This window comes from Erigeron canadensis, chromosome 6, assembly GCF_010389155.1.
Source record: "Erigeron canadensis isolate Cc75 chromosome 6, C_canadensis_v1, whole genome shotgun sequence".
Taxonomy (NCBI): Eukaryota; Viridiplantae; Streptophyta; class Magnoliopsida; order Asterales; family Asteraceae; genus Erigeron; species Erigeron canadensis.
Window position 1 is genome coordinate 23363944 of NC_057766.1, and position 24837 is coordinate 23388780.

General features: G+C 38.3%; 1 pseudogene; it reads right to left on the reverse strand.

The window, feature by feature from the left end:
- Positions 1-20705: 20705 nt before the first annotated feature.
- Positions 20706-23773, reverse strand: LOC122606133 (annotated as a pseudogene).
- Positions 23774-24837: the final 1064 nt, after the last annotated feature.

Consider the following 24837-nt stretch of genomic DNA (forward strand, 5'->3'; position numbering starts at 1 on the left):
TCGGATATATATACACACATTCATACCCAAAACCGAGGAGTGTGTGTGAAAGTGGGAGGAAGAAGTGAGTGAATTAGGGTTAGGTTAGGGTTTTGTTCTTCCATCTCACTAGGGTTGACCGAAATTGACCACCATTGACCCTCACAAAGATCGTTTGACTCGACCATTTTACAAAACCCGAGGCTCGTTAAATTATTTAGTCGACATATTTGAATGTAACTTTTTAATAGCTTTCCAACGAATATAAACATGACTATATTTGTTTATTAAATTTTTAATTGATTAAATTTTAAGTATTTCACTTAATTTGGCATTTCCACAAGACAACTAGTATTCTTCCTGTTCTCGAGTCCACGTAAAATTTTTCTAAAGTCTAGATGCTCATAAAGCCCGAATCAAACATAAATTCATTTATTCCATGATAAAGTCTTAAAGACTAATGGCGTACATAAACGAAACCACTAAAAATGATCGGAAAAGTAATTCAGGAAAACGTTCAGATGACTGTTGTCACACCTAAGCTACTCAAACTGCTGCTGAATCCATGGGCAGGCAAGAGACAAAATCCCATTCATCCTGGTCTAATTTGAATGAATCTTGTTGAATGAATTGATTCATTGTTCTATGCCCTACTACTTTATATATATAGATATAGATGTATCATGTATATATCATCTTTAATCTAGTTGTCATAGAGTATATCTCTCTATATAACTAAGAGAGGATAACTTTTTTTTTCTATGTGACATTTATCTTTTCGTGCCAACTAAGCTTTTCACTTAGTTGACATTTTCTGGTAACTTTAATATATATTTTTTTAAATATATTTACATTTAAATCTATATTTTTTAATGCTCGTGAGACAATTAATTCGTCACGTCATCATTTGCTTATGTGATGTTATATGTGGACATTTGTTATGTTCAATTTTAAATAGCATATAAAAAAAACAAATACAAGTTTAGAATTCATGACCTTTAACTTATAATATAATGCACAAACGACTTGATCTAAGTTAATATTTATTTAATTTTTACAAATTACGTTAAATATTCTGTGAACATTAAAACTAATTAAAAGACATTGACAATATAATTGTCGATCTTTGTAACTTATCACTTTGTATTTATTTATCTTTGTACGTGGAATATAAATTACATTAATATAATATTTACTAGATAATATTGATAATTATATCTAATAATTTATTAAATGATTTTATTGTAAGATATATATTTTCTTATTTTAATCCACTTTTGTAAAATATAAATGTTAAATTATATATTTACTTTATCACTTTCATATATATTTTAGATATTTGCTTTTAAATTCGATTTGTATTTCCTTTCTTTACATGTTCCTTTCAGATTTTACATACATAATATGAATATAATATCATTAAGAGTCCTTTAAGTTTTATTGTAAAATTTATGCGTAAATAATACAGACAACTTTTATAAAATGTTTTATCCTAATATCTTTTATTAAATATTTTGGTCTTATGATATTAATTATCATTTGATAAAATAGCACTTATAATAAATAATTATTAATTACTTTAATTATGGTGTCCATATCCATATAATCTGACAGTCTACGAATGCACAACTTGTATTTTAATTAAGTAGGCAAGAAAGTAAAGAACAGAAAGTAAATAACAATAACAATAACAAGTTCAAATGCAAAGGATTTAAGCAACTCTAATTATATGTATCATTAATAAAACGATAAACACATGATCGATATTACAATTTGACTTACAAAAATACAAATGAACTAAGTAATTGCTAAGTCTAGACATACTAAAAACTTGAACAATTAAGCGATCCTTTGGCACTTTTTTTTCTACATTCTAGCCATGGAAGGTCTCCATGTTGCTATTGAGAAGCTTGTTGCGGCAGGTAGATTTCGTGGTGCACCTATCTCAAATGTGAATCTCTCACACTTATTAGTATTCGTATCTGTATGCTACTTTAGGTTTTTAGTTCTTATAGATTGATTATTAAGTGAAACATAGAAATCTTTTGTTATTGTTTAAATACTCGATAGATTATTAATATTTAATTATTCACTTTTAGATGCTTATCAAGAATTATTTATTTTAGGTTTTTAGTTCTTATAATAACTGATGGTCCACGAATGCACAACTTATGTTTTAATTAAATTAGACAAGAAAGTAAGTAAGCAAGTAAATAACAAGAACAATATTAAGTTCAATTGTAGTACATCAATGCAAGGATAATCATATGTATCATTGATTAAACGATGAATACATGGTTGATCTTACACACTTGACTTATAAGAATACGAAAGAACAATGGTAATTGCTAAGTCTAGACACACTAAAAACTTGAACAATTACAAGTGATATACACTTTCAAGGTGACTAACACATCTAATACAATGTGGCTGTGTTGCTTTATATAGGAGGATACTTGGGGCAACACAGCCTACTTTGATTGTGACTTAATGGTGGTTGTCGACATCCAATTGGCTCATGGTACTTGAATCATGTGCCCTTGTCTTCTTTATCAAATCGGGTATGAGAGAGAGAGAACCCTTGCTTTGGTCCCAACATGTATCTTTGCCATTTAAGGCACGTTACAGTTGGAAGAACCACAATGTGACTCTTGTCTTCATGTGATTTGAATGCTTCCCGCCATGATGAACTTTTGGTCAACATGCAACCCGTTGAAGAGAGTTACTGGACTCACTGAAGACTTGCTGACTATGCATGTCAGCGAGTAAGTCTTATCAGCGAATCCAGGTCTCAACAATCTCCCCCTATTCGCTGAAGAGACTTGCTAAATAAGTAAGAAGAATGTAATATGAACAAAAGATGTCTTTTATATCATCAAAGTGAATTACAAGCTAAGCATAAAGCTTTTACAAAGTTGACATCTAAAGATTTGCAGCCTCTATCTCCCAAGCATCTTCCTGCTTGGCAATTCTCAGCACTGGATCTTCTCTTCTTGCTGGCTTCATCAATTCTTCATCAATCTTGCTGATGACTGATCTAGCACTTGACATCTTGGCAAATCTTCTTCTAATGCTGATCAGAAAACCAGTCGATGCTTTTTCAATTTCAACCAATCTGAAGAAGAGTTGATCATTTTGAAAGTTTTAGAAGAATATGCCAGCAGGGGACTCCAATATTCTTCCTTCTTCAAAATGCTTTTGGGGGCAATCGAAGGTTCAGTGTAGCATCACCAGCTAGAGGAGGAAGAGCTGCTGGCAAGGTTTGATGCATTTCTTTTCTTTTTCTTGTTTTCTTGCCAGCAGTTGTTGAGATAGCTGCTGGAGCTCTAGATACCAGCCTTAGCATAGGCAAGTCACATCTAAACTTTGTTTCAAAGACTTTTGCCTTTTCAAAGTACTCCCTCATCATATTCTTCAATTGATCGTAGCTGGGAGCCTTTTTGTCCTTTATTCGCATGTACACCTCGACCCATTCCGAGGCACTTAGTGTAGTTGACTTGACACCTTCATACCTGACAGGCCTATCAGCACCTTCCCTTAAGATCTTCATATTTGTCTTTAAGCCCATGTCAGCACGAAAGGCTTCAACTGCCACTATTCTTTGGGGCCGCCTCCTGTCATTCATATGCTTCAGCCATTTAGTCTTTTCACTATCAAACTTGGCTCTCTTTTCACTCAGCTGCTTCTCTACTTCATCATGTTTGTGCCTGTAGAGAGCTTCAACACCACCTGATTGTAGAATCATTCTTTGCTCAGCATCCAACTGGTCTTTTTCAAGGAGTGGTAGTTGTCTTATGAATTCCAAGTTTTTCTTTTCATTTTCTTAGTTTTCTTTTATTCTATCCAGCTCCTTGATAGCTTCTTCTTGTGTTTTACCCTCAGCAGTCAAGGCTAAAATGTCAATCATTTGGTGTTGATGACCTGCTAGGGATTGAATGGTTAGAGATTCAGCAGTCAATGAGGTGGCAGCAGCTTGAGATTCCTTGAATAGTTCAGACTCAGTGAGCTGTTTCCTTTGACTATCAGTCATTGGAGTGATTTCAGCGTTTGCCAGATACCGTCTATGAAAGATTGGCAACGACTCAGTGAGCTGTTTCCTTTGACTATCAGTCATTGGAGTGATTTCAGCGTTTGCCAGATACCGTCTATGAGAGATTGGCAACATCTCACGAGATCTGTCTTGAGCCATTTCTTGAGCGAACCCAGCTTCCCATGCAGCCTTCATGGTTTCTGGTTCCAACTGCTCAGCTTCAAATGTTTCAGGCTGGGGAGATTTGACAATAATCTGCTGTCCCCTTCAGCATTACTCTTTTCCTCAGTCTCCCCCTGAGTACCAGCAGGGGGAACTTCATCATTTATTCTTGTCTCCCCATCAACATCAGCAGGGGGAGAGTTAACCTTGTCCTCACTGACAGCCACTATTGCCAGTTCCTCTTGTTTATCAGTCGCCGTAGCAGTGTCTTCTTCACATGCAACCTTGTCAGCTGAAGCTTCATATATGTCATTTACTGCTTTGTTAACTGCTTCGCTGACAAGTGCATCACTTCAGCATCAACTTTCTCCCCCTTGGAGGTAGTATCATTAATAACTACCTCCACTGTTGCTGTTGGAGCTGCCTGCTGTTGAAGAAGTTGGGAAAGCATCTTCTTAATGTCGCCAACTTCTTGCTCCAACTTTTGTTGGCACTTACGATCTTCCTCAGTAAATGAGACTTGAGGAGGAGGAAGACTGGCCACTGTAGTTCCCAAGGCATTGATAGCCTTGGTGTTGTATTCAACCTGGGTGGTAAGACGAGAAACCAGGTCAGCAACCCTTTTTGCTTCAGCAGCAGCAGATCCACTGCTGCTGGATGCCTTCTTTGATGAGAACCTTACAGCAGTTCTAATTTTGCACAGCGATCGTGAGAATCCACGAATGGCCTGCTGATCCTTTTTGATAGTATTTGTATAAGTGCGCAACTTGTCTTGATCAGCAGCCATAGAGACAGATTTTTCTTTAAGAGTCTCGATGCTGGCAGTATTTTCGTTCTGCTTGCTGTACCAGCTCTCCAAGATCTTCACCAATCTGTCATCTTCATGAGTTTTAAGTTGAATAGCGACTGTGGCAGCCTTGGTGAGATCATTTAATTGGTGTTCCATTCTGGCCAGCCTGTCAGCAATTTGAGAATCGACAGGTTTGGCAGGAGTTAGCACCTCAAATTCTTCAGGATTAGTTGTTGCATTGTCATCAGCAGCAGCTTCTTGAGCATTTTCATTATCAGCTGCTGCAATTTCATCAGCAGCAACAGCTTCAACATTTTCATTGATGGCTGCTGCATTTTCATCAGCAACAACCTCTTCATCAACCTCCATATCACTTGCCTCAATTTTATCAGCCTGGATGGAGGAATCCAGCTGGAATTCATCAGCAACAAACTCTCCCAACTCGAAATCACTTTCATCATTACTAACATCATCATCACCTTCAATATTTTCACCAACAGCACCTGATCTTTCTTCAAGAGCAAAATTTAGAGGGGTAGGGGAACCGGGTGCCTCAGCTTCAGTGTGTTGTTCCACCAAAGCATCATCGGCCGTAGATTTTGTTGTCTTTAGCATCACTTGTGATATGACTGCTGACAACGACTCAGAGGGTTGAGAAGAAGAGAGAATAATTTGTTCGGTGGACTCAACTCTAATGGGCTGGGGTGGCCCTTGATCTTCACCAACCTCGCCTACAGAAGTTTGAAGTGGCTGTTTTCGGTTACCCTTTTTCTCGTCAGCAGCCTTTTTTAAGGCTGCTGATGGACTGGCTGGGTCTCTATTGTCCTTGGGCAGTGAGGACTTCTTAACGTTAGTTGTTTTGCCCTTTGGTACTCGCTGCTGCTGTTTTGGGACAGCAGCAGGAGGTGAAGTGGAAGAAGATACAAGTGTTTTGGCTTTCTTGGGAGCTTTGGAGGTTGCTGGGGGGATTATCAGCATACCAGCTCCAGCAGGATTAGGTTTATAGATATCAGGATATACAGAGTAAAGTACCTGCCTCATAGCTGGAGTGAGTACAACATACTTGGAGTCAAATTGCTCAGGGTCGCAAGCAAGGGTTTTATATACAGAGCTTGCCACCCTTGGAGAGAGAAGATAGTGAGCACCTTCAGGAAGATATTCTTCCTTCAGCTCATGCTTGAAGGTCAGCGATAGAAATCTTGAAAATGGTACAGAGTTTGACCTGTTCCTTATGGTGACCTTTCCTTTTAGGTCTTCAAAAATGACACTGGCAAAGTCTATATTTCGACCATTTGCCAGGGCATAGATCATTTGCATTTGAGCAGCAGTGGCTTGATCAAATGAGCCACTATTTCCACCAAGGCACTGGATGACATGAGTAAATAGCAACCTCCAGACCCCAGGCAAGAACTTCTTTTGTGGGTTGCTATGAACCGGTGTGGGTGGAACTGTATTAGATCCGTACCCAATGGACAACAGCCATTCTTTCCACACATTTGTTTCTACATGTCTAACAAATGGTCGTTCTTCAGTCTGATTTGGAAGACGGAGAACTTGTCTCAGTAGATCCACAGAGATAGATATAGTACGCGTCCCTTTCATGACAGTACCAGTAATAGTACTATCTGCAACTTTATAATCACATGTCCACCAGAATTCCCTCAGGAGGTGGACAGCTATTTCTTTAGGATCCCTATAAATAGCCCTTCTAACGGGGCATCCCATTATGAAATCAAGCATTGAGAAGTAACCTTTGGTTTTTGAAGGGATCTCTTCAGAACCCAAATAGTTATTGGCCTTGATAACCAGCTTAGAGGCTTGGAAAGACACTTGATTAGAAGGATTAATGCCTTCATTATCATAGATTTTGGAGTTGAGATAAGAAAGATTTTATTATTCAGGAGCAGATGAAGAAGCCATTTTAGATGTGAGTAAAGTTGAAAGAAAATTAGAAGAATGTTACGAGAAAATATGAAAGACTTGAGAGAATATGAAAAATTTTGGAAGTTTAGAGAAAAAGAAATGAACGTAAAAGAAGGTGAAAAGGAAGAGATTTGCATATATATGGCATGGATATGGGTCCCATGACTGCAAAAAGTGAGTTGTCATGTGTACTCTCTTTCATACGTGGCATAAAAATATTATTTTAAAATTATAGGATACTGTATGTATATACGTATGAGAGAGGTATGATGTGACTATATGAACCATGATTTCAACTGTACTCGAGTTCATACGGCGCGTACAGTGTGCAAGTTGCCCATTTGGGAGGAAATCGAGGTAACCGTTTGAGATATATATAATATAATATTAACAAAAATACGTAGTGGAGTACACTCAGATAACTTGAGGTATCCACTGAAGAGTTGTATAATTTTGAAGAAATAATGGTTACCAAGTTTTAATCAGCACCACAAAGACAGAAAGGGTGGATGCTGATGAGCATTAAACAATTTTTGGCAAATTGTCAGCCATCAACGGATTTTAGAAGTCTTTACCAGCAGCCGTTTGCTGCTGGACTAAATAGGGACTTTCAGCACCCTATTACTTTTGTTATGCTTTTTCCCAAAGCACTAGGGATCAACGGATTTTAGAAGTCTTTACCAACAGCCGTTTGCTGTTGGACTAGATATGGACTTTCAGCACCCTATTACTTTTGTTATGCTTTTTCCCAAAGCATCAGGGATCAACGGATTTTAGACGTCTTTACCAGCAGCCGTTTGCTGCTGGACTAGATGGAAACTTTTGGCTTTCCATTGCCTTTATTTTGCTTTTTCCCAAAGAAACAGGGATCAACGAGTAAAAGGAAGAGCTCGCTGATGACTTTGACTTAAGAAGTCGCTGCTCATCTTCATAAGAGGAATATGGGCAACAAAACATGAGTGATCATGTTGTTGAACTCGTAAAATCACCATTTAACATTCCCAACCTGCTGACGAGATCCTTAAATCTCTTTTCATTTAAAGGTTTAGTGAAGATGTCAGCAAGTTGGTCATCAGTGGGAATGAAGTAAATTTCAACATCCCCCTTCATGACATGATCACGAATGAAGTGATACCTAATGTCAATATGCTTAGTTTTGGAATGCTGAACAGGATTATGTGTGATAGCAATAGCACTAGTGTTATCACACATGATGGGGATCTTGGAAAAATTTAGGTCATAGTCAGCAAGTTTGTTTTTCATCGAAAGGACTTGTGCACAACAACTTGCTGCAGACACATACTCTGCTTCAGCAATGGAGATGGAAACTGTATGCTGTTTCTTACTAGACCAACTAGTCAGCCTTCCCCCCAACAGTCGATATCCACCACTGGTACTTTTTCTATCTAACATGCAGCCAGCATAGTCAGAGTTAGAGTATGCAACTAAGTCAAAGTTAGACTCCTTGGGATACCAGAGACCTAAAGAGGAAGTCCCTTTGAGATATTTAAAGATACGCTTGACAGCGAGAAGGTGAGACTCCCTGGGAGATGCTTGATACCTTGCACAAAGGCAAGTAGCAAACATAATGTTAGGACGACTCGCTGTGAGATACATTAGTGAGCCAATCATTCCACGGTAGAAAGTGGGGTTCACATGCTTACCATCAGGGTCAGCATGGAGATTGTTTGGAGGAGACATGGGAGTAGGCTTTGTGGTGATATTAGACATATCAAATTTGGCCAGCATGTCTCGTATATACTTTTCTTGGTTTATAAAGATGCCATCAGTGAGCTGGCGAATTTGTAGACCAAGGAAGAAGGTTAGCTCACCCATCATACTCATTTCAAAATGAGAAGACATTAGTGAGCTAAATTTATTGCAAAGTTTCTTACTGGAGGATCCAAATATGATGTCATCGACATATATTTGTACATAGAGAACATGAGCACCCTTTCTATAGATAAAGAGGGTGCTGTCTATAGATCCTCGCTGAAACTCATGAGTAAGAAGAAATTCAGAGAGAGTGTCATACCAAGCTCTGGGAGCTTTTTTTAAGACCATATAATGCTTTATAAAGACGATAGACATGGTTTGGCTTGGTCAGATCTTCAAAACTAGGTGGCTTCTCCACATAAACTTCTTCTTCGAGTTTTCCATTTAGGAAAGCACTCTTGACATCCATTTGATATACAGTGAAGTTTCGATAAGCAGCATGTGCCAGGAATAAGCATATTGCTTCAAGTCTAGCCACTGGAGCAAAGGTTTCGTCATAGTCGAGACCTTCTTCTTGAAGGTAGCCTTGAGCTACAAACCTAGCCTTGTTGCGTATAACAACACCATCTTCGTCCATCTTATTTCTATAGACCCATTTAGTTCCAATGGGTCCTTTGCCAGGAGGAAGAGGAACTAAGAACCAAACATGCTGTCTTTGGAATTGAGTTAGTTCTTCTTGCATGGCAGCAACCCACGATGGGTCAACCATGGCCTCTCCAATATTCTTAGGAGTGATCATTGACAAGAAGTTAACATATAGACATGTGTTTCTAGTCGCTGATCTAGTCACAATGCCCTGCTGAGGATCACCAATAATTTGGTGAGCAGGATGACTTGAAGTCCATTTAAGTGATGGGACACTCGATGAACCTAGAGTGTCAGCGGAAGATATTTGCATGGGATCAGCAGGAGAAGAATAAGAGGAGAAATCAATGGTAATGGAAGGATCAAGAGGAGTTTGATCAGTGGAGCCATTTGACTGATTTGAGTTATCAATGATGGGGTCATCAGCAAACACCATGTTTTCAGTGTTATCTGAAGCATCATGAAACTCAACATCAGCAGAGTCATCAACTTGCACATTATCAGTCAGTGATCTAGGTTTGGCTGATGCTGCATGGATTGACCTTAAGATAGGCTCAACTGGCTCAATCAAATAGATATGAGCAGCAACTTGCTCCAGCTCAGGGTCTGCTGAATTATCCTCAGTGAGATGCTGATCAAGAGGAGGAGAGTAAGAAGCATCAACGAATGAGTCATCATCCTCCATAGGAGGGTTCGTGAACTCATTGAAGATCTCTTCAGTAGAAGATGGCTGGATATCTTTAAGAGCAGATGAGCTTTCATCAAAAGTGACATGAATGGATTCATCCACTTTTTGAAGTCGAGTATTGAATACTCTAAAAGCTTTGCTAATGGAAGAGTATCCAACAAAGTAACCATCATCAGCTTTAGGATCAAATTTCCCCAGATGATCCTTATTATTAAGAATAAAGACAGGACAACCAAATATATGAAAGTATTTGATTTGAGGTTTCTTTCTTCTTAAAACCTCATATGCTGTTTTGTCATGTCTTTTGACAATGAGACATCGATTTTGAGTGTGACAAGCAGTGTTGACTGCTTCAGTCCAAAACCTGCTGGGAAGAGAGGACTCACTGAGCATAGTACGTGTTGCCTCTATAAGAGTTCTATTTCTCCTTTCAGCAACACCATTTTGCTCAAGAGTTCTAGTGGAAGAGAAGTTTTGTGAGATCCCTTGATCAGCACAAAAAGTTTCAAGAGTGTGGTTTCTAAACTCAGTGCCATGATCACTTCTGAGTTCTTTGACCCTTATGCTGTTGAGATTTTCCATTTTCTTAATGAATTTGATAATTTCATCAGCAACATCACTCTTAGAATTAAGAAAAATTGTCCAAGTATATCGTGAATATTCATCCACAATTACTAAAGTGTATCTGCTACCCTTTAGACTTTGGACATTCACTGGTCCAAAAAGGTCCATGTGTAGAAGGTAAAAGCAACCCTTGACAGAGTTGGCTTGTTTAGTTTTGAAAGTAGCTTTGTCGCATTTGCCTTTTTCACAAGCACCACAAAGCCTATCTTTTTCAAAGGACAAAGGAGGAAGGCCACGAACAAGGTTCTTTTTGGCCAGTGAGTTTATGGTTTTGAAATTCACATGCGACATACGCTTGTGCCATAACCAATTCAACTCGGATGCTGACTTAGCAAAGAAACAAGTCTCACTATCAGTCTTGATAGGAGTGAAGTCTACAAGATATACATCTCTTTTTCTTGGTGCAACCAAGACGACTTCCTTGTTGATGTTTACTACAGTGCCTTGATGTTTATCAAGGATTACCTTGTAGTCAGCATCATATAGTTGACTTATGCTGATGAGATTATGCTTTAATCCATTTACATAAGCAACTTTTGAGAATTTTATGAGTCCATTAGAAAGAAGACCATACCCTTCAGTTTGTCCAGTGGAGTTATCACCAAACACCACTGTAGGACCAGGTGCCTCAGTATAGTCATCCAGCAGTGATTTAGAGCCTGTCATGTGTTTTGAACAACCGCTGTCCAAATACCACACTTCTTTACCTAGCGAGCCCTGCATGGATGAAAAGAAAGGATTTAAGGTTCACTTTGTTTATCCATTTCTATGTCAGCAGGATTATCTGAAGGTACTTCAGTGGAGGATGTTGGCTCTACAGAGAGAGCCTCCTCAAGAGTAAAGTGATCTCCCACAGAGACAGGGGTAGTATTATCTTCATTTGTAGGCATAATGCTGGTTTCATTACTATGAAGATATGCATAGCTGCTCACTACATTAGGAGCGCTGTACTCAACCAGTATTGAGGGTTGCCCCCAAGCATTTCAAATAACCCTTTGAGAATGGGGAATTTCAAAGCGCTGAGCAGCAATGTATTCAGCAAATGCTTGCATTTGTGACAGAGGAGGTGTCACTGATAACTGGTTCAGTAGAAAGGTTCTCACTGATCCTATTAGAGGAGGAAGATGTTTCAGTAGCTGTAGAGATGTTTGGTTGACATACAACCGCTGGAGCATCTCTTGGGCTGTATAAAAAACATTCAGAGGCAACATGTCCTCTGCTGCTACAAAGATAGCATTTTTTGTCAGAGGAATTGCCTTGATTTTGAAGGAGAAAGTCCCTCAGCTGAGAGGAAAGATCATTTACTCGCTAAGTAAGTTCATTTATTTGTGGAGTGGAGGAAGAGGAAGCTTTGCTTTTTTGCTTAAACTTGGACTTATTCCTTTGTCTAAGTTTAGGAGGGGGCATTTGAGGAACTGGACCAAGTATGGATTCACCATGATGATTTTGAGGAATCTGATGTCCTCTAATCATGGTCCATGCTTGCTGTCCAGCAGAATAGGAAGTAGAGGAACCCTGCTGAGACTGATTCTCATGATTAGGAGTTGTGGAACTGACTTGACGTTTTGGAGTGACTGACCTCATTTTCCTATGAGGTAGATACTCCTTGTTGGATATTGAGGAGTGACTGTGCTGAGAGGGCACTTGTCCTCTTTGTGGAGTAATAGACCTTATTTGCTGATGTGGCAAATGTCCTCGCTGAGGAGTTATATGCCTTACCTGCTGATGAGGAAAGTGTCCTCGCTGAGGAGTGTCAGATCTGTTTTGAGAAGGCTGTCTTCCTCTTTTAGGAGTAACATGCCTTAGATTTTATTTTGAGGGCATTGATTGAGATACTGCATCAGTTTGAGCATCAGCATGTACAACCTTTGTGGGAAGTACTTGCTGGTGTCTTACATCAGTGAACCTAACCCTTCTGTTCATTTGATGATCAGATATTGAATTTGTATGGGTAGGTTCCAGCTGAGATGAAAATTGAGCACCAGAGTGTTGCTGAACGACATGATTGACCCGCTGAGGGGTACCATAGTCATAGGAAGCAGCAATAGTGCTTCTTTTAAAGGGCTCAACACCTTTTGTGGATAGAGGCTGAGGAACAATGGGTACATACCCATCACTTGAGATATCCCCTTTAAAAGTTCTTGGAGGAGAATTTTGATTTCTCCCTTCATGTGGCATCATGCCAACAATAGGGAGATGGGAGAACATGTCAAAAGTACTGGTTGAGGTACTGGTACTTTTAGCATTTAAGGAAGAGGAAACATTGGCAAATGCTGTAGCCTTTGAGTCCATCTCAGCATGGTAGTCATTTTGTCCCTTGACAAAATACCACTTTTTCATTTCTTCTTGAGAGATGGAAGATGAACAGGGTGGAGGAATGGAGATTTCAGGCTTTACATCATCATTAAAGGAGTCAACGATAGAGGCAGCAGCATCAAAATTGCCACCAATTACCGCCTGTACTTGAGCAGGGACTTGTTCGCTCAAGCATTGATGATGAAATTTAGAAGCTTTTGACCAGGAGGTCACAATCTTCTTTAGATTAGAAACTTCAGCCTTGAGAGTTTCATTCTCAAGTTGAAGTTTCTAAGTCATCAACTCATGAGACTGAAGTTCAACATGAACATTTTTCAATTTCACAAGTTTTTCAGATTTTTCACTTAACTCTACTCCAGCAGAGTTAAGTTTAGATTCAAGTTCAGCACGTAGACTTTCTACGAACTGAAGATCACAAGACAAGGATTCAATAATTTTGGTCTTGTCTTGATTAGAAGAAGAGAGAAGAGAGTGTACCTTTTTAACAGTGACGTTCACCCACTAACTAGAGGAGACTTGATCCTTTGTCAGAGCATCACTGTCAGCAAGTGCCAAAAGGCACATGGCATCAACATAATCATCATCATCAGAATCATCTGAGTCAGCCCAATCATGTTCTTCAGCAATTAGACTTTTTGCTGGAACTTTGACATCCTCTGTTTCAGCCACTTTAGCCTTCAGCTGATAATATTTGTTCCTATATTCATCAGCAGATTTGGAAGGATTAGTTTTGGGAGCAGCCGGATTGGGTAAGGAGACTCTACACTCCTTCTGGTAGTGGCCTTTTCTGCCACACCTCCAGCACTCTTCCTGTGATTTATCAACAGGAGGTTTGAGGGGAGTAACCGTTTTGCAATTATTCCACCTTCTGGAGTATCTTCTACCAGCAACCAGGTCAAAGCCCATGAAGTCATTAAACAAATTTTGTTTTTCTTCATCATCCAGCTCATTAATGAGGGTCTGAATGGATGCTGGAAGATTAGAGGTACTGGCACCATCATAGAGATCGATGGGCTCAGTATAAACGAGAGCAATAGGGTCAGAAATAGGATGAGAGGAGATGCTGACAGAAGAAGAAGAAGAAGGGCCAGAGTGTCCTTTGGCATCAGCAGAGGCTCGAATATTTTGAGCCAATGCTCTTTCTTCAAATTGAAGAGTGCCAAAAAGTTCTCAAAGATCAAAATCTTGGATTTTCTTCGTAGTACGAAGAGTTTGTCTTAAGTTTTGCCATATAAGAGGAAGAGAGTCGATGAATTTATGACATACCTCAAAGTTATCATGGGTAATGCCAACATTTGTCATATCATTGAGCAACCCTTTAAAGCGAGTATAGGTGCTCTCAAGACTTTCATCAGGAAGAGAGAAGAAGTTTTCATAAGCTCTTTTCAAATCAATTTTCTTGATTTTGATAAGGTCAGCAGAACCTTCATAGGTGCTGACAAGTCTATCCCATACTTCCTTTGAAGAGGGATACTTGATGACTAGTTTCATGATTTCAGTGGGAAGAGTAACGATAATCATGTTTTTCAGTCTAGCATCAAGATTTACCAGCTTTCTTTCTTCATCTGTCTATTGAACCTCTGGTTTAACCAGGTCAGTGACTATCTCAGGAGCTTCAGGTGTAGCTCCTGGAGTCCTTTGGACATACATCGATACGCGTGGACCCTCAGTTAATATGGTCATTAAATAGGGTTCCACACAAGAGATGTGAAGAAGCATCATCTCCATCCAAGACCCAAAATCTTTGGGCTCGAACTTAGGAGGTGTCGACACGTAGCCAAAGTCACGTGTGTTCACTAGGCTGGGAATAGAAGACATGTTCTTGTTAAAAAAAGAAGGTTTCAAGAAGAAATAAAGAACAGAAGTTTTAAATGTAAACACAAGGAGGCAAACAGATCTTGTTTCAATGATTTAGGAACGGTGGCTCTGATACCACTTGATGGTCCACGAATGCACAACTTATGTTTTAATTAAATTAGACAAGAAAGTAAGTAAGCAAGTAAATAACAAGAACAATATTAAGTTCAATTGAGTACATCAATGCAAGGATAATTATATGTATCATTGATTAAACGATGAATACATGGTTGATCTTACACACTTGACTTACAAGAATACAAAAGAACAATGGTAATTGCTAAGTCTAGACACACTAAAAACTTGAACAATTACAAGTGATACACACTTTCAAGGTGACTAACACATCTAATACAAATGTGGTTGTGTTGCTTTATATAGGAGAAGACTTGGGCAACACAGCCTACTTTGATTGTGACTTAATGGTGGTTGTTGACATCCAATTGGCTCATGGTACTTGAATCATGTGCCCTTGTCTTCTTTACCAAATCGGGTATGAGAGAGAGAGAACCCTTGCTTTGGTCCCAACATGTATCTTTGCCATTTAAGGCACGTTACAGTTGGAAGAACCATCATGTGACTCTTGTCTTCATGTGATTTGAATGCTTCCCGCCATGATGAACTTTTGGTCAACATGTAACCCGCTGAAGAGAGTTACTGGACTCACTGAAGACTAATTGACTATGCATGTCAGCGAGTAAGTCTTATCAGCGAATCCAGGTCTCAACAATAACTTTGACTATATTATATATGTTAAAACAAGAAGTTATTTTGGATCAGAATGAATCGACATCATTTCCATGATTAAGAGATTATGTCTTTGGCAGAAAGCCAAAGATCAATATGCAATCAATTGTGCTTTATATTTCCATTATTAAGCCGTAAAATTCATGTATAAATAGAGGATAGGTTCTTTGTATCAAAATCATCAAGAAATCAATACAATTCTATTCTCTATATCTTGTCATGGTATCAGAGCCTCAAATTGGGGCCTCATCATTTACCGATTAAACCATATGAGTTATGGGAACAAGAAGACCTGATTGTGTTCTCATGGCTCATTCAAAATATCGAACCAACATTAGCGGAAACCTTACCGAATTTGCCACTGCTAAAGAATTGTGGGACGCATTAGCGGTCACTTACAGTAGTGGCAAAGATAAACTCCAGACTTTCAATCTTCATGTCAAAGCCAATGAACTCAAACAAGCCAACAAAACCCTTGAAGAATTCTGGATATCACTACAAGGAGTATGGGGCGAAATCGATTGAATCGACCCCAACCCAATGAAGTGTCCAGATGATATCAAAGTCTATTCCAAAATTAGATCCAATCAAAAACTATTCCAGTTTTCGAATGGGTTGGATCAAAAATTTGAACCAATCATCCAAGAAATCCTTCGGGTTGACTCGCTTCCCACCGTCGAGGCAGCATATGCCATGGTTCGTAGGGAAGCCGCTCACCAACTAATAATAGGAGCAACTGTCAACGAAACCCAAGGTGTTGCTTCCGGCCTTTTCACCGGAGAACTTACCGGTGGCGGCGGTTTTGTATCAAAAAGCTTCCGCCGGTACGACGACAAGAAGAAAGGAAATCAAGATGATAAATCTCATCTCAAGTGTGATGAGTGTGGCATGTCAAGGCACACAAAAGATCAGTGCTTTGAAATCATTGGATACCCCGATTGGTGGATCGGACCAAAAAAGGTCAAGCCTAGCATGGACAAGACCACCGCTCCTACCGCCGTAGGTTCCAAAGACGGGAGCAGTGGCAGGAGATCAGATGGCTTCAGTGAAGTAGCAACAGCGACCGGATCAAAAAAAGAAGAGGAAAGGTTTTCAGTCATGGAAGGTGAGAAAAAAAGGAAACACAATCTCCACAAATCCCTTTCCTTTAATAAAAAGTTAAATATATATAAACCTAATTGTTTTTTTAACCCACATATGGATCGGCCGAAGGAGTGTGGGCCTAATTCGCTTAATGGGCCAGTTGTCTCTTTTTTATGTAACCCATTGCAGTTTAATGGATCGGCCCACAGTGTCCATGGAAAGGGTGAATCATCAAATGGAGATTGGATATTTGATTGCGGAGCGACAGATACAATGACATATGAGTTATCTAATTTTTCGGAAACTGAGAAGCCTCGGAAAACACACATTGAAGCTGCAAATAAAGGGAAAATGGATGTAAAAACTGGAGGAACAATTAAAATCTCTCCCGACATTAAACTGTCTAATTGTCTTTATGTTCCTTCATTGTCACATAAACTTTTATCTATAAGCCATGTGACAAAAGAACTAAATTGCTGAGTTCTCATGCATCCAAGTTTTTGTCTTTTACAGGATATCAAGACGGGACAGATTATTGGGCGTGGCACTGAGAAAGGGGGACTGTACTATGTTGATGAAGTCAATTCAAGTGGAAATGCGATGCTTGCTCATGGAACAAAGGAAAGAGAAGCATGGCTGTGGCATAGAAGACTTGGGCATCCGTCAGTTAGTTATTTACATACTTTGTTTCCTGCATTTTTTCCGTTAAATAAACCAATTTCTTGTGAAACTTGCATTCTAGCTAAAAGCCATAGACAAACCTATAAACCTAGCAACACTAGAGTCCAAGTTTCATTTTCTCTAATTCACTCTGATGTGTGGGGTCCTGCCCCTGTTCTTGGTGGCCAAAAGTTTCGGTATTATGTAATCTTTGTTGATGATTGCACTCGTATGACTTGGATTTATTTTTTGAAAAATAAGGATGAAGTATATGATAGGTTCACTGTTTTTAATGCTATGATTCAAACTCAATTTCAACAGTCAATAAAAGTTGTGAGATCTGATAATGGTGGGGAGTATATAAACTCATAGATGAACCAATTTTTTCAGTCAAAAGGAATTGTCCATCAAACCACGTGTCCTCACACCCCAGAACAAAATGGTGTTGCTGAAAGAAAAAATAGACTTTTATTAGAAATGACTAGAGCTCTAATAATTGAATCTTGTATTCCCAAATCTTTCTAGCCTGAGGCTGTGGCTACTGCCACCTGATCTGATTAACAGACTTCCAACAAAAATCCTCAAAATGAAAACACCCCTTCAAACCCTCAATAGACATCATTCACTTCCATCAACACTTACTCTTCCACCTAAGGTGTTTGGATGTACTGTCTTTGTACATGTTCCGAAGTTATATCGGGACAAACTTGATCCATGTGCTGAGAAGTGTGTTTTTGTGGGATATGGGGTGACCCAAAAAGGGTATAGGTGTTATAACCCAAAGACACATGTTCACTACAATGAACTGTGACTTTCTTGAAACAAAGTACTTCTATTCTCAGCCATCCAGTAGTGAGGGGGAGGAACAGTATGACACACTGAATTGGCTAGGATATTCTTCAACCAGTCCTCCTGAAGAACAGTCCTTTCCGCAACAGCCCTGTCAGGACAAACAAAATAGTGCCACCGAAAATATGAGTCCGAACCTGATATCTGAGGTACGTAATTCTTCACCAGATGTTGCTCCTGAAACTGCTATACCAGATCCCATAAATGAAAATGTGCAGGAAAATGGGAAACAGGCTGGTACGGAGATTTCAGAAGAAGTCCAAGTTCCGGAAAAATATGTACTACCAGCAAGGTCAACCAGAGGAATTCCTGCAAAATGATTTTCTCCAGAAAAAGTCCCCAGAAATTCAAAGTATCCTATGGCCCAAATAGCAAAAGGATATCTGTCTGAAGAAGCAAAGGCATTCACAGCAAAACTATACTCGGAGGAGATTCCATCAAATGTAGAGCAAGCTTTGAAAATTACAGAATGGAAGGATGCTATGGAAGTTGAAATGGATGCACTGAAAAAAAATGAAACATGGGATAAGTGTACTCTTCCACAAGGAAAGAACCCAGTCGGATGTCGGTGGATCTATACAGTAAAATATAGACCAAACGAAGAAATAGAAAGATATAAAGCTCGATTGGTTGCCAAAGGGTATACTCAAACATATGGGATTGACTACTCTGAAACGTTCTCTCCAGTTGCAAAGTTAGATACAATAAGAGTTCTATTTTCTATAGCAGTTAATCAAGGATGGCCTTTTCATCAGTTTGATGTAAAAAATGTCTTCTTACTTGGAGAACTAAAAGAGGAAGTATATATGGATCCCCCGCCCGGTTTTTCTCAAGATTTTAAGAAAGGAGAAGTTTGTAAGTTAAAGAAGTCCTTACATGGGCTAAAACAGTCACCCAGAGCGTGGTTTGGCAGGTTTACTCTAGCAATGAAAAAGTATGGGTATATCCAAAGTAATTCTGACCACACTTTGTTTCTCAATCGTAAAGGAGATCGTATAACGTGTCTGATTATATACGTTGATGACATGATTATCATTGGGAATGATGAAAGTGAAATTAAGAAGCTTAAAGAAAGTTTGTATGCAGACTTCGAAATGAAAGATTTAGGAGATCTGAGATATTTTCTTGGAATTGAAGTTTCAAGAACACAACAAGGGATCTTCATTTGTCAGAAGAAGTATATCTTGGATTTTTTAGCAGAAATTGGAATGATCGATTGTAAGCCAGCAGATACGCCCATGGTTCTCAATGAAAAGTTATTTATGAAGTTAGATGGTAAGTTTGCTGATAAAAACAGGTACCAACGAATGGTAGGAAAGCTAATTTATCTAGCCCATACTCGTCCAGATATAGCATATGCTGTTGAAGTAGTAAGTCAGTTCATGCACCAACCTCAAGAAGAACATATGGATGCAGTCTTAAGGATTATCAGATACCTTAAGGGAACTGCTGATCATGGAGTTTTGTTTAAAGCAAACAGTCATCTAAATATTCAGATATATACAGATGCTGACTGGGATGGAGATAAAGGCAACCGAAGATCGACGTCAGGATATTTCTCTATGGTAGGAGGTAATCTGGTTACATGGAAAAGTAAGAAGCAAAAGGTGGTCTCTTTGTCAAGTGTTGAAGCTGAATTCCGAGGAATAGCTAAAGGCTTAGCAGAAGCATTATGGCTGAAAAAACTTGTAACGGAGTTAGGTTTCCCCCCCAAGAAAGTATTAAAATCATGAGCGACAATGAAGCAGCTATCCAAATCTTAGAGAATCCGGTTCAACACGATAGAACTAAGCATGTGGAGGTCGATCGTCACTTTATCAAAGAAAAGCTCGAAAGTGGTATTATTAAATTACCCTTTGTGAAATCTGAAGATCAACTGGCAGATATCCTTACCAAAGCAGTAGGAACAACTGTTTTTCAGAAATGCTTAAGCAAGTTGAATTTTGGAAAATTCCATAATTCAACTTGAGGGGAAGTGTTAAAACAAGAAGTTATTTTGGATCAGAACGAATCGTCATCATTTCCATGATTAAGAGATTGTGTCTTTGGCAGAAAGCCAAGGATCAATATGCAATCAATTGTGATTTATATTTCCATTATTAAGCCGTAAAATTCATGTATAAATAGAGGATAGGTTTTTTGTATCAAAATCATCAAGAAATCAATACAATTCTATTCTCTATATCTTGTCAATATATAGATCAAATTTATGTTTACATGTTTAGACTTGTGATCCATTTAGTTGAGCCAGCCCGTTATTTCCTTCCACTAACTTATGGAGTCAAAGTCTTATCAACCCCTATTAACTTGAAATCCTAAATCCGTCACTACCTTCATTTAACCATTTTATATATATATATATATATATATAATGTTATGTTTGACCCAAAACATTAAGACGAGGTATGTGAGACAGGAATGGGTCTTTTCTCCCATTTTCATTTATGTATGGATATTTGGGTATATATGTATGAATTAATAAATAAATAATATGATGGGGCAAGTGTTGATTTGTGAAAGGAAAACCTCATAGTAATGTATACTACTAGTATATTAAAATTGTTTACAACGACTTTAGAAATTCATCTATTCATCCAAATTTACTTTTGATGTATAATGATCACATAAAGGTTCTAGCTACAAGAATGGTGATGCTATTTGGCCGTACATTTTCATGGATAAACAAGCAATTCCTACAGACACATTATATTACAGTCCGGTTTTAGTTGCAACCACAGTGGGAACATGTGATGTTCGTATGGCTTCTAATTCTATAACTACTTCTTTCATTGTTGGTCTGTACATTCCGTTCTCATTCAAGCAATGCATTGCAAGGTTAGCTAATCTTAGAAGCTCGTCCCTAGTACCTTCTCTAATCACAGTTGCATCAAAAATAGATATAACACGCCCTTCTTCCATAGCCAACGTAAAGTGCATAACAAGACTTCTGTGTTCTCCAAATCTAGTTAACGAAATTGGCATTTCTCCAGTTAATAGTTCAGCCAAAACAACTCCAAAACTATAGACGTCGCTCTTTTCAGTGAATTGACTAGATCGGAAATAGTCAGGATCTAGGTAGCCAAACGTACCTTTGACTGTGGTAGTCAAGTGGGTTTGATCCAAAGATACGAACCTTGAAGTTCCAAAGTCAGAAACTCTGGCTCTATATTTGTCATCCAAAAGTATATTAGTTGTTTTAATGTCCCTATGATATATTGGAATAGAAGTTGCAGAGTGCAAGTAAGAAAGTGCTCCTGCAACCTCCGAAGCAATTTGTAATCTCATGTTCAAAGATAACCACAACTCTTGAGCCTGGTCATGAATACAATCATACAAGGTCCCATTTGAAATGAATTCCGAAACTAGTAGAGGAACTTCAGTCTCTAAGCAACATCCCAATAGTTTGACCACATTCCTATGATTGACTTGAGAAAGCACAACAACCTCATTGATGAATTGTTCTACTTGGCTTTCATCAACTAACCTTGATTTCTTAATTGCCACAATTCTTCCATCCTCTAACATCCCTTTATACACTGTTCCCTGGCCTCCTCGCCCGAGTATTCTGTTCTCATTGAAGTTGTCAGTGGCCTTCTCCAACGTATGTGATGTGAAAAGTATGGTTTTATCAACCAAACACGCATCTGCTTTTTCTTGTTTTTTTAAAAGTAAACCACCATTACGTTTGAAAAATCTCTTTCTTCGCCTCATATCTTTTGTTTTCATGAAACAATGGTACAGTACATAGCTGATTGCAAGGAGAAATAATACACTCATGCTTACGCTAACACCTGAATGTAGCCCAATACAAAATTGTAAGTGTGCAACGAAATTGAACTTTTCAGAGGATTCAATGATTCATGCTTTAATGATATTAAATTTCTTAAGATTAATTACATTGTTCTTACAATCAAAGATATAAATGTAGTGATCTTATGACTTAGGGTTTAACACCTTCGAAGTTCCAATTATGAATTCGAAGAGACCCAAGCCCATGTTTCATACCTGGCCTAGTTTCAAAAAACTGTCCCAGCCCTTATCTAACCAATTATGAGATCTAAGACCTCTTGTTTCTGTTTTCGTTCTAGTTAGAAAACTGATCCGAGTATCCCTAAATTGCTAGTTATATGTATATGCATATATATGTAATTTGTCATGGAAGTATGGAACCATGCAGTTTCGAGCTCTGTATCACCACTAAGTCCTAGTAGTATGTACCGGAAACATGGTATGCTAGAATGAAACCAATAGGACTTTGAAGTGCATGACTTATTACTACACATAGAATATATAGGCATTACCTAAAATCACACCCAAGGATGATTTATTTTCATGGTCATCGCTGGAAGGTACAGGTACACAAGTGATGTTCCATTCTTCAGATAAGCCATCAACGTCATATGTTCTAACATCCTCACACCTACCTCCCCTCTCGCTGCACCTGACACACTCTTCCGTTCCCGTTAACAGAAACTCTGCACGTCGAGTAAAAGATCGTGATATCGAATTCCATATTCAATAAACAGAATGAGATTGTTTATAGCATTTAGTAGTGTTTTTATTTTTTCAACATGCCTAAGAGCATCAGTATTGTGTTGCATCACACCATAAAGTTTATAAAGCAGAGAAATGTTGAAGTCATTTCTATATCAGAAGCAATAAAAGTAAGTGGGACTTTTTATGGACTTTTGAAGTTTATGTAAGTAAAGATATAAATATATAATACATAGAATATGGTAGTTTATAAAAAGATTGGAAACAAAAAAAAAAGCTAAAAATTAATGATACTAGCTAGTACAAAATTACATACCCCTCTCGCATCCATTTGATAAATAAGGGTTTCCCTTTAATGGCATGTTAGAAGTGTCACATTTCTTTGACGATATTGAAGTTCCATTTCCCAGATGTACTTGAACATCAGAGTCAGTTGACAAACAACAAGGTTGGTTGTACAAGTCAATATTTGATAGGGTCCAGCAAAGTGACGCTGGAACATGAGATCTGTCCCCTGAAACAGAGTGGCTAGAAACTCGTCCTTCAAAATAGGATTTCTCATCAATCAAGTAAGCAGACCCACAAGATGCGTTTTGGCGACCCAGGCTTTCCAAGGCGGTAAGATCCACACTGTAGGACTTTAGATAATAAGGAAGGGTTTTTTCACAGCAATTATTTCCAAGGCAGTTATTTTTGTCGCTAAGAGTGTCATTGCGACAAGTTGTGGAACAACCCGTGAGTATTGACCTCTGACGGTCCAAGATGACCGCATTACCACACCCTTCAACGACAAATTTGTTGTGTAATGCGGAAAACAAAAACGGGCTGTTCTCAAGGTCGACGTTTAAGATTTGATTGCTGTCCCGGACATAATTTTGGCAATCAGAATTCACTGAAAAATTAACTGTTACGGTTTGTTGTTTCAAGTTTACATCCAATACTTCAAGGTTGTTTAGTGCTGATAAATATGGTTTTGAAATCAGGCAATCAATAGTGTACCATTTGTTTGCAGAACAATTTGCTCCAATTCCAAATGGGTACGGAATCCTCACATTCCCACACATATCACTGCACCCTAGCCTAGCATAACGAGGTACCGCTATAGACTTTTCGAATACTAATGTAACCAATATAACAATTTGTAACATATGATATGCTTGCAAATATGACTTCATTTTTTTTTGTTTTCTTTGATCAAAAGGAAGGATAATGAAATGGAATGAGGCCAGGCCAGTGTTGTTGTTGTTTATTTATTTCTATAATGTAATGTTGGTTATTTGATTATTGAAGGAAACTACAAAGAAGTTCATTAGCCGGAGACTCGATAGTCAGTCTATATATGCGTCTATATAAATACCAAAGAAAATATCGAATACATATTCCAGGTGTTTTCCATGTGGATGAATTTATTTGGTTCTAGACGCAACTACTTTTGTTAAGGGACCACAATGACTTGGCTTGAATGGGATTTTGAATGGTATGCTTGCAATGACTTCTAGATATATAAAAGAATTTTTGGATTACTCTAAAACAAATTTGATATTAAATCTGATACGAGTACTATTCTTGAGTATCTCCGATATGTTTAGCATGAGTTTGAGCTCATGGTGTTCATAAACTAGTTAAATCTACAAGGCTTTTGTTTATATATTTGAATTCGCTAGAAGTCAGAGAGAATAATTTTTTTCCGTTTTGGCTAGCTTGAGCACTTATCAAACGGGAGGTGATCTGCACACCACCCGTTTTTTGCGATACACCACCAAATATGCATTATTGTGTTGTACAGTACAACATTATAAAGTACAGTTAGTGGTGCATCGCCAAAAATTGTTGGTGTACAAATCGTTCGCATGACCACAGTTGCGTGTGCCTTTCACCTAGCTTTTGAAGGGCGAATCCCCTAGGGGGTGTTTGATATAAGGGAATAATAGAGAATGGAAATGTAATAGAGAATGGAAATAGTGAGAAAGAGAATGAGTATTTGGAAAGAGAATGGATTTCGTTGTTTGGTACCCACAGAAAATGAATATATATAAAAAATAAAATTTTAAATAATAATACATTTATTACTTATAACATCTTCAAAAAAAATTTTTTTTTTCCATTCTCATCCATTCTCTACAATTTGTAGAGAATGGAGAGAATGGAATTGATTCCTCTTTCTCCTTTCTCATTCCCTTTTTTCGTCGCAAACAAACACCATAAGTCTTTCCCATTCCCTTTCTCCCCTTTCCATTCCACCATACCAAACACCCCTTATAGATTATCATGCGG